The sequence below is a fragment of the Sinocyclocheilus anshuiensis genome, unplaced genomic scaffold, assembly GCF_001515605.1.
Source record: "Sinocyclocheilus anshuiensis isolate Anshui unplaced genomic scaffold, SAMN03320099.WGS_v1.1 scaffold2477, whole genome shotgun sequence".
Taxonomy (NCBI): domain Eukaryota; kingdom Metazoa; phylum Chordata; class Actinopteri; order Cypriniformes; family Cyprinidae; genus Sinocyclocheilus; species Sinocyclocheilus anshuiensis.
Window position 1 is genome coordinate 246,725 of NW_015554065.1, and position 11,951 is coordinate 258,675.

Sequence of the window (11,951 nt, forward strand, 5' to 3'; positions counted from 1 at the left end):
ATTCTTTTTTTTTTTTTTATTTCTTATGGAATACTGGACAGATGGAGTTTTTGGTGTGCAGTTTTACTGGGAATTGTCATAGCTTTGTTGGGAATTGCATTTTAAAAGATCTAGTTTTTGTTTTTATGCTTGGAACTTTAAGGAAAATTCATGCTTAGGATCCTTTAGAATTGCTGGCTTTTATTTATATATTTATTTTTACTATGAACTTGGTTGATGAATGTCCGAAGTGCGCAGAGCTCTAATCTAGACAAAGAAGAAGCTCAAATATAAGATAGATTTCATTTGCATCACTACATCATTCCCAGAATTCCTTTTGCAGAGTTTTCATCACTTAACTATTATTCTAAAATGTTGAAAATAGTCAGAATAAAGAGCGAGTAGATGTGTCTAAACCTCTGACTGATCGTGTTCGAGGATAGATTAATAAAACATTAACGTTTAGCATTGATCCGGGGAGATTTCTGCATCTGGACTGGTTTTTCTGAAAGAACCTGTGATGCATTGAGTAAATACGGTAGTAAATATTTGATCTAGATAAGCTTAATGAATGATTCCATGTTGATGGTGTTAATTAGACACTTAGGAACTTGTGTTAAAATGCAAGATTGAGTTTAATCTAATTTGTTAGATTTTTTCTTATTCTCATGTAAATCTGAAACTTTAAAGGGAAGTCCATGATCTTTCAATCTAAAGAATGTTTTGTCAGGTGATCATGAAATATGTGCGATGTGGTGGTTTTATTCTGATTATTTAATACGGCTGAATCATCGTAATAATTTTTAGGGTCAGGATAGATAGAAATACCTCCTTAATGTAACAATAACTGAATATTTAATCTTGTTACAGTGTAGAAGAGGGTATTAAAGTGCAAATCTGGTTCAGGCTGGTAAATGTAAGTGTTCAGTGTTGAAGATGAATGGAAGAGAATTTCATTTGGCCACTGAGTGGCAGAGAAGTTCAGTAAGATCCATAAATAAAGTCTGTGTTCAATTATGAGTTACTTTGGTTTTACAGACAGACGGTTCCTCGGTTCAACCTTCACCTGCGCTAAACACCAACTCAAACATGTTTTGCATGTAAATGCATTTGATTACAATAATACTAATGAAGTAGGGTACAATGGGGCTAGTTGTCACACTGAATATTTCTCATTTAATGTTTATTTCTGCGCAGACACAAAGCCTAAAGCAATTGAACATCACCACTGTTATTGCGCAAGAAAAAAAAAAGGTACAGTTTGGTTAATGCACATTGATCCCTATAGCGGGCCAAGTTGTCACGATATATGGGGTCATCTATTTATATTACAGGCCATTTTAAGACTTTTCAGCATAATATAAACAATGAGAATGAAACCACAAGAATATAGAAGCTAACATACGTGCATCTGGCCTACATAGATTGAAATTAAATTCAATTGAATAAACTGCATGTGACAACATGCCCCGATGTGCATTGTAAAAATTTTATAGACAACTAGGTATTTGAAAAAGCATTGCTAGAGAAAACAAGTATTTGTGTGATTTGACTCAAAGTCCTTATGCCAACTACTCTGTGTGACAACTAGCCCCAGTCTCCCCTAGATTTACATTCATACATATATTTACGTTTCAAGTACATTGTATTTGCATCTTGCCCAAATGAACATATGAACAGCATGTTTGACTGACAGCGATGCATTTGGTCTCCAAGCTGGTCTGTAATTTTTTCCTCCTAATAATTTCTTCCCAAACCTTTGTTGTGTTTCTTTGTCAAATGACCTCCAAACCAAGGTCCTAATTTAGCAGCTGGAGACCCCAAACTCAATTTTCAAAATAGATGTGGGTTTTTGCTGGCGTTTAAGGTGGTAAGTCTATGTGAAGCATTGGTTTGCACATCACAGATGACACTGTTGTTTGCTTTTACATTTTAAACCATATTTATTCGGCACGTTGCAAATTTGATACGTTTTGTGGAATTAAGGGCTTTTAAAGCAAGGTTAAAAAGGAAGTGCGTGGTCGGTGCTCTTATACTCACTAATATTTATGGGAATGTTTGAGTTTTTTAGGAAGCAAGAGGAATCCAGGAATCTCTCACAGGGTGAATCTACTTCATCTGAACGATTTTTAATACAGTTGACTAATTCAAACTATAGTTTTATAAGTAAAATTTGGTTTCTAACACTATAGACGTTGGTAATTAGTATAGTGTTTGAGTTCCAATAAAAAAAATTAAAAAAAAACTTTTACATTTGGTCCCCTTCAATTCTACACTGTAAAAAATGATTGTGATTTTAACAGTAAAAGACTTTAAAAATGCTACAGTAAAAACCTGTTAATTGGTTAACAGTAAGTTTCCATAATATATTCGGTGAATAAATGTAATTACATTTAACGTAATTTTAGAGTAAAATACTGTTAAAAATATGGTTTTAGGAAGTGAAAAATAAAAAGTCATTGTATAATTTACAGTGAAAAACTGTAAATTGACACTACCAGAATTCCCTGCATGACACTTCATAGTTGATGTTTTTTTGTTGAAATAACGTTTCTTCTTAGTTTTTTCTTATCTGTTGTGTACATTAGGGTTTAATCTTACATCTAATGTTGTTAAATGAATGTTTATTGCATTATTTCAGTATCATGTGTGTCACCGTGATGGTGTTTAGTGTTTGTGTGAATGACACTGTGCACCTTCTATATATAAGAACTACCCTCCTCAGCTCGTAGAAAAGCTGTTTGTGATGAGCTTTGGTTCATCATGTGACTTTCTCATCACCACCAGTTTTTGGTGGCTATCAGTACATTACAATGGTTCAAAACAGATATTAGTACTTCAATGTGTTGGTTTATTAACATTACATCAGTTAATGAAATACGGTGTTTTATTGTGAATTTAATTCAAGTCTGTAAAACCTAAAATGTTGCTACCATATTTTTTATGGTGAAGTTCTGGCAACCACAGCTGCCGGTATTTTACTGTAAATGTCACAGATTTTTTTTTTTACAGTGAATGGTTGCATACTTAAAATAAAATGTAAAATAATAAAACATTGGCTTCTGTTATCACAATGCGTCTTCATACAAAACCCATACATTGAAAACTCCCAGCATGACTATTTAATCCCAGATGATAAAACAACTTATTTTGAGAAAAATATCAATTCACTATATCCCATTAGTATGAAACATGCTCTGCTATTCTGTAAGAGACATAGTCTTAATAAATTGCCGTTTTAGACATAAATAGGCCCATAAAAGTGACATTTGCTCTTTTTCTGAATGCTTAGAAATGTACAGTCTGAGGTTTGAGAGTTTTCCGGTGCCACTTCGTCCATGTTGGTAGTTTAGAGTTTGTTTTAGCAGGATTTGTTTTAAGTAGAATGGACTGGGTGATAGCTGGAGCCAAGCGCACAGGGAACATTTATTTTCTTGTGTTTAAAAGTAGAGTGCATTTACTCATCCTGAGGATTATTTATTCCTCATTTACCAGGAAATCCTTCTCATGTTTGAAATATTCCTCGTGAGACAGAACTGATTTATTTTGTCATATTTTATATGGAACACAATTAAACTTACTTTTGGGGCTATATAAATGTTGGTAAAAACATGGTTATTTTCAGATGGGAAAATACCATGTGTGTTTTGTTGGAGTTACTTGATGAAGAATAAAAATATTCTGCGTTACCTGTAAACTTGAGGACTAGTTTAATTAGCCTTTAAACATACAGCTAGCAGGTTACAGTTTGTATTTTAGAACAGACTGATGTTGATGTGGATCTTAATATTGATTTTCTTTAATTATCTTTGTCTCAGATGTCAAATTGAGTCACAAAATGAGTCAGTAGTTGACAAACTGTAGTGTACAAAGCTGTAAAGTTAATGTGAAAATGTGTAAAATCTCAGATCATTTGGTGTTTAAGAAGAGTTTGATGAGAAATGTTCATATTGAGATCTCTTATTTTTCAGACCCTGATTTTTTTCTCTCTGATCTTTTCTGCGAAATATCTGAGAAACATAAGATTTAAGTGAAAACCACTCTTGAAGACGTTCATATTCGCGAGCCTCACTGTTTTGAGTTTTACATCACAATAACCTGCTCTGAAGGATCCAGTCTATATTCGACTTGTTTAACCGAAGACATCACTTGTTTAACCAGAAACAACGTCAGTCGGTACTTTATAACTGTGGATGAGCAGGACAGCCATAATAAGAGGTTTTAAATGAAAGCCAAATAAATTAAAGAAAAGAGGGGGGAGTGTTTCATTTGTTTCTAGAGCAGCATGTGAAAAGAGGGTGGAGTGTTTCATTTGTTTCTAGAGCAGCATGGTCTGTTGCCCACAATCTGATTTATGTAGCTATGGGAAAAAAACATTTGCAGATGAATCTATGTGATGACTATATCATATGATTAGTTTTGAAAAACCCTGTAGAAACACACACACACACACACACACACACATTATATATGTGTATACATTATATATTTTTATATCTATATATTAATTAATTCATTTATTTATTTGCCAATGAAAACTTGTCACAATGCTGAGATGTTCTAGGTAGTTGCCAGGGTGTTGCTATGCAGGTGCTGAGGTGTTTTGAATGTTTTGTAGCAGGGTGTTGCTCTGCAGTTAGTTGTTTTTGAATGTTTTGTAACTTGTTGTGTGGTTGCCAGGGTGTTGCTATGCAGTTGACAAGTTTTATTTTTATTTTTTTGGAATGTTTTGTAGTTTGTTATGTGGTTGTCAGGGTGTTGCTATGCAATTGACAAGTTTTATTTTTATTTTTTTGGAATGATTTGTAGTTTGATATGTGGTTGTCAGGGTGTTGCTATGCAGTTGCTATGATGTTTTGTAGCTTGTAATGTGGTTGAACCCTTTTTATTGATACATTTTGATATTTAATAGCAAGAGATTGAGATCATATTTTTTTTTAAAGGTTTTTGATAGAAGTTTCTTCTGCTCACCAAAGCTGGATTTATTTGATGAAAAATAGTAAAATATAATTAAAATTCAAAATAACTGTTTTTAATTGTGATATCTGTTCAAATGTATCCATTTTTTTGATCAAATCTGAATTTTCAGCATCATTACTCCAGTCTTCAGTGTCACATGATCTTCAGAAATCATTCTAATATGCTGATTGTTGAAAACAGTTGTGCTGCTTCATATTTTTGTGGAACCATGATATAAACATTTTTCCAGGATTCTTTGATGAATAGAAAGTTCAAAAGCTTTTTCTTGAGAAATCTTTTGTAACATTATAAATGTTTTTACTGTCACCTTTGATCCATTTAATGCATCCTTTAAATGCATTTCTATAAATAAGCATATTTGCAATCAATATTTATCTCACTTTGCATTGTATTTTCGGATTACCAAGGATACATGGGATGCTGTTTTTAGAATCTGGCCATATTACTTTTTGAAGGTGCCTATGATGCTCTCTAGGTAGGCAGCGCACTAGGTTTGGAACAGATTTATGGATTTGGCAGCAAACTTCATAGTCCTCATAGCGGCTCACCTAATGCCCAAACACACTGGTTTGGATGGCTTTGGAGACGCTTCATTGCGCCGCTATATTAACGTGTGGTCGAGTGTTAGTTTGTGTTCGCTGAAGGGTTTACATAAACATACACTTTTAGCTACTCGCCCCTCGTGACTTCATTATATGCAGAAACTGGAGATGTTTCTTAAACAGAGCGAGAGAGGGGTCCCTCGACTGCATCCCACATGTGGTTTTGTATTTAAGAGTAATTCTTAAGCCTTTGTGGGCATGGAAACACAACCAGAAAAGAAGCAAACCAGCCATATCCGATTTCCAATTAACATTCCGCGTCTTTGTTCCGTGCCGTTTGATCTATTTTGACGGGGAATCCATAAGTTGCAGCTATTCTCCCAGCAGCGACACCGTCCCGTCCATCCCTGCATGCCGTTTTTGCTGACACACGCATTGCTTGTTGCAACTCGCCCCGCTTGCGGTGCAGTCCTCGGCAGCCGGTGAAGTCACTCTTCAAAGTTGGCATGCATCTTTACAGCCCTCATCTCTGACATGTTTGAAAGGCACATATCTGAACGGGTTCAATGCTCGTAAACATAGAAGCCCGCTTGTTTAGCCGCGCGGGTTTGTGCAAACACAGAGCACCGAAAATACTCAGCGCGCATATTAAGAGCGCTCTCGAGGGCTGTATCAACACGAGAAGCCATATGATGACAGAGATGTGTGCATTTGGATCATGACCCACTTTGTGTGGTCACAGTTGCATGAAAATATGAGTTGAATCAAAAAAAGGGGCATGAAAAATATGATCTTTATAACCAGTAACACATTGTTCTGTTCTGTTGTGTATATTGCACTCTTGTTTTCTATTCTGTTCTGTTTTATTCCATTCAGTCATGTTCATTGGTGGTGTCCTATTTTACTTTATTCTATTATGTTCTATTCTGCTATATCATGTTCAGTGGTGGTGTTCTTATGGTGGTTGTATTTTTTTTCCGTTTTACAGTTTGGCCTGTTCAATTCTATTCTGTTCAGTTTTGTTCTTTTAATTCATGTTCAGTTATGATGTTCAGGTTTTATTCTTTCTTTACTTATTCCCTGTTTTTCTTTTCTATTCTATTTGTTTTCATCCTATTCTGCTCTACAGTTATGTCTTGTATTATTCTATTCTATATTACAGCTATGTGTTGGCCTATTCACTTTGGTTAAATTCTATTCTATTTTGTTCAATTATAATTTGGTCACTTTTATTCTATGTCTTTTTTAGTTATGCTGTTATGGCCTGTTCAGTTATATACTATTGTAATAATTTACATTCAGTTATGTTTTTCTTTTTATATTTGTTTTTGTTCTGTTCTGCTCTAAATTGATATCTATTTATTATATCTATTATATCCTATCCTGTTGATTTTATTCTATATTAATATTTTGTTGGCTTATTCACTTCTGTTCAGTTCTATTCTGTTTTGTTCATTTATTTTACTCACTTTTATTCTATATGTCATTTTCAGTTATGCTGTTTTGGGCTATTCAATTCAATTCTATGTTATTCATTTACATTCAGCTATGTTTTCCTATTCTGTTTTTTGTTTCTTCTGCTCTACATTTGACTTATTCTATTCTATTCTATTCTATTCTATTCTATTCTATTCTATTCCATATTACAGTTATGGGTTGGCCTAGTATTCACTTCTGTTCATTTCTATTCTGTCTTGTTCAGTTTATATTCTGTTTTGTTCCATTATGCCATGTTCAGTTATGATGTTATGGTCTATCAAATTCTATTCTATTTTATTCATTTTTGTTCAGTTATGTTTTTCTTTTCTACTCTATTCGTTTTTGCCCTGTTCTGCTCTGTAGTTACAGTATGTCCTGGTCTATTCTATTCTTTTGATTTATATTCCATTTATATTCACTTGTGTTCAATTCTATTCTGTTTTGTTCAGTTCTATTGCGCTCACTTTTTATTCTATTACATGTTTAGGTGTGCCGTTCTGATCTTTTCAGTTCTATTCTATTTTATCCTTTCATGTTCAGTCATGTTTTTCTTTTCTATTCTATTTGTTTTTGCCTTTTTCTGCTCTACATTTATGTCTTGGTATATTCTATTGTATTCTATTTTTATTACAGATATGTGTTGGGATATTTAGTTGTGTTAAATTCTGTTCTGTTTTGTTCATTTATATTCTACTCACCTTTATTCTGTATCATGTTGAGTTATGCTGTTTTGGTTTATTAATTTCTATTCTATTTCTATTCTATTATTTGCATTATTTGCATTTTCTACTCTTTGTTTTTGTTATATTCTGCTCTACAGTTATGTCTTGGATTATTCCATTCTAATATTCTATCATATTTTCTATTCTATTCTATTCATTCTGTTCAATTCCATTCTGTTCTGTTGAGTTACATTCTACTCGCTTTTATTCTGTGTCATGTTCAGTTATGCTGTTCTGGTCTATTCAGTTGTATTCTTTTTATGCATTACTGTTCAGTTATGTTTTTCAAGTCTATTTTATTCATTCTTGTTCTGTTCTATTCTGTTGTTCTGTTCTATTCTAATATATTATATCCTCTGTATTGGTCAGATCTTTCATATCTCTTTTTCCTCCTACATTTTACACTACTGTGGATGAATCACATTTGTACAGCAATAAAATGCATTGGGAAATGTGCAAGTTTTAATTTGAGAGGTGGAAATGTTCACCGATTTCAGTTAGTGCTTATGAGATATTATAGAGAAGGTGTTATTGTTAAAAGTAATGACAGTACAAACAACACTTAAGTGCTTAATTCTGGCGCGTGTTTAAGGTCATAAACCATCCGCCGTACGCTGTGATGCAAGTATCTCACTAATGTTCATCCCCAGTCTTTACTAGTTGTGTTTGTGTCTCTTCTGTCCCACAGGGCTCTTTCCTCTGTGGTGGCCCTTGGTGCGAACATCATCTGCAATAAGATCCCCGGTCTCGCACCCCGCCAGCGCGCCATTTGCCAGAGCCGGCCGGACGCCATCATCGTGATCGGAGAGGGGGCACAGCTGGGCATCAACGAATGCCAGTACCAGTTCAGATACGGCCGCTGGAACTGCTCCGCGCTGGGTGAACGCACCGTCTTCGGACAGGAGCTGCGAGTAGGTCAGTGCTTGTCACGGGTCTTTGGCGCGCTTGGTTTGTTTTCGGGGTGGTGTGGAACAAGATCTGTATTCAGACAATATTACCACTGGGCTCTTGATCGAAACACTTGCAGATATCCCTAAGCATCGCCATTCATCTCAACGGCAGGTTCTGTAAGCTCAGGTTGAACCTGCAGTTTTGTGAATCTGTCAATATGTCTGGGTAATTCATCTAAAATCAAGAGGAAAAATAATAAATATTAGCCTATATTTTGGACCATTGAGACCTTTTGCATTTTTACATTGTTTTAAATTTCAAACTCTCATTATTATATCCAGATGTTTTCTCTTTTGTATTTTAATACCCATAATACATTTTTTAATTCACATAAAACTAAATGGTTTTCTGCAATACTACTAATACTATTAATAATACTATTAAAATAATGTATAATGTTTTTTGCAATATAATAATATTTTGGTTAATTGGTTAATTTCAACATTTACAATTACTTTGCATAAATTAAAAGTTGCAGAGCTGACATGAACTAACAATAAATAGTTAATACTGTAAAAACTGAATTGCTCATTGTTAGTTCATTTTAGTGTTAATTTTATTGTTAGTTAATTTAAATTTTCCTGTTAATTTTATTGTTATTTTATAGTTCTACTGACTTATTTTATACAGATCAATAAAAACATTGTATTACTAAATTTATTGTTTTTTTTTTAAATGTGTATGTATTATTTTATATTTGTATTTTTATTTACACATTTAAATCATATTTTGATAATAATATTTTTTATTTTAGTAAAACATTTAATACAATGACTTTTTAATCAGTATAAATTAAATATCAATAGAAAAAAAATCAATAGAACAAATAACTAACAATTTACATAATGTATCCTTTTTATCATTACAGTAATGCGTAGGAAAATACATTTTAAATCTTAAATAATTATGAAATAGATTCCAGTTTTAAGCAAATTAAGCAATTAAATTAAGGAAAATGTGCTTAATTGTGGTGAACTGCAAAAAAAAAATAAATCTTAATGGTCTTAAAAACAGGCTTTATTTTCTCTCTTTCCTTTGATTTTGCAGTGAATACGGTAAGATAAATGTCAACTGCTGTGATGAGAAGAGTGTTTTATTTAATTGATGTCTGTGTGGTTGTTGTTCAGGTGTTTTGGGAAGCCTGTAGCAATGATGCAAGAGCGTTCTGTGGCTTCAGTTCTGCACGAACACAGCTAGAAACAGTGCTGTGAAGATAAGCTTATAAATGCTGCTTTGATTACACGGGATCCAGCCGTTTACTGTGACAAAAGCTCTGAACTCTTTTCAGAAGCGGGCAAATGTGGTGTTATGAAAGAAGGCAGTCTTTGTGCTGTGGTTACACACACCACGCTGTACGTGCACACACTTGACCCTCAAAGGCTTGCGAAAGCATGTTTGTGTTGGTGTGATTAATATAGTGCTGATTAAGTGGAACTGGACTCACCTCTTGATTACACATTGACCGTACACATACACACCAGGTAAAAACGATGCTATCAGCTTACTTACTGCACTAACATTATGTTTGGAACCGCATACTAACTATTTCTGCAGTATGTAGTATCTATAGTATATACAGTATGCATAATGTGAATTCTGTGCATGCACAGGCTAGCAAAGAGTGCTTTATCTCACAATGCAATGTGCTCGACTTGACCTTCTGTTCCCAGTGTGATGAATGAACCTTAGGTAAAATCACCCATGAGTTTAACCATCTCTAATTTGACTTATTAGATGATCAGAAGGTTAAAGTTGCATATTCGTAAAAAAAATTCAATTAAAAATATATAAAAATAGCCAGATTTATTTCTTACTATTTAAAAAAATAATAGGCAAATATTACTCAGGATTTTTGTCTTGTTTTCCGGTACAAATATCTAAACAGTCTTAAATCAAGAGACATTGCTAAATAAACATTAAGTCTTGTTTTCTGCAAAAATGAATCAAAATTAATTGAGTTTATGCTTAAAACTAGAAAAATATTTACCTGTGGGCTGAAAAAAAATATATCTTAATTCAAAGTGAAAATAAGTTTATTTTTCTGACCTCACTGGCCGATATTTTCCTTGTTTTCATCAAAAACACTTTCTATAAAAAATGACTTTTTTTGAATTGTTGGTTGACAGGGTGTTGCTATGCGTTCTTAGTGGATGTTAGAATATTGCTACAGTATGTGGTTGCTAGGGTTTTTTGTTTTTTTTTGGTTGTTGCTAGGTTCTTCCTATCTGGCATGAAAAGTCTCTAGATTTTCTTCCTCGGGTTCCTCCTTGAATGTGCAATTTTTTTCCCACCTGTTTTCTGGTCCAGCAGGTGAAAATGGTGCATCTGATCACTTAGTAAAGTATCAGCACACTCTCCTCAACAACACACATGATTTTAAGGAATAAAACACTGCAGAATAAGTTTAATACTTAGTGAGCAATAATAATTTTGATGCTTTCCTTGGAAAACGCCACAAAAACTGAAATTTTGAATGCATTGACCATCTTGGTAACAGATTGTAGAGCCTGCCACAATCACTCTGTTCTGTCTATTTCACTCTCTCTCTCTCTCTCTCCATCGTATTTATACAGTCATAATGAGCTACAACTGGGAAAGCATTTACATTTTCATGGCTTTTGTGTGAAGAGGCATTCCTGAGCGGGTTGCAGGGCGCATTGCTCTTTCACACTGTCATTTATACATTTCCCCTCATTTAGAAGTGTTTTGTCGCTGTTAAACTGCGGTCAAACGCTCTGTAAACTCCCATCACTTCAGCCCCACAAAACGCATCGCAGTTCCTTTGATATTTTACACTCCTGTGGTGAATCTTTGAACTTTGTTTACTCTCGTCCAAAATACGGACGGATGGAATTCTCATCTTTGCTCATTTATAGACTACTTTATTTGGATTTTGCACAGTGTCCTGTAGTCTAAAGCAGTAATACATCTAGAGAAGCATTTGATTTGAACATTAAGGCAACATGAGAGCATAATTAACTATTTTATGTGTAGAATTTAGGGTAAAAATTTGGGACTTAATCTCACAATTTCTACAAAAAAAAATCAGAATTGTGAGAGAAAAAGTTGCAAGAAACAAGCTTTTATGCATTAGTGCACATTATTCTAAACAAAAAAGTATGTCCAATCGATTTTTGATTGATTAAATCAAATCCTGGCCCATGTTTTTTCTCATTGATTATCCTGTTTTACTTGGACACACATGTGAAATTGCACTAAAATGGGCTGAGAAAAGCTTTTCATATTGACTATTACATAATGTCTTTTGACTTTTTTTGTTGTCCGTACGGATGTCATT

General features: G+C 33.8%; 1 pseudogene; it reads left to right on the plus strand.

Moving 5' to 3' along the window:
* Nucleotides 1–11,951, plus strand: part of LOC107668649 (protein Wnt-7b-like) — a 45,530-nt pseudogene that overhangs the window by 674 nt on the left and 32,905 nt on the right.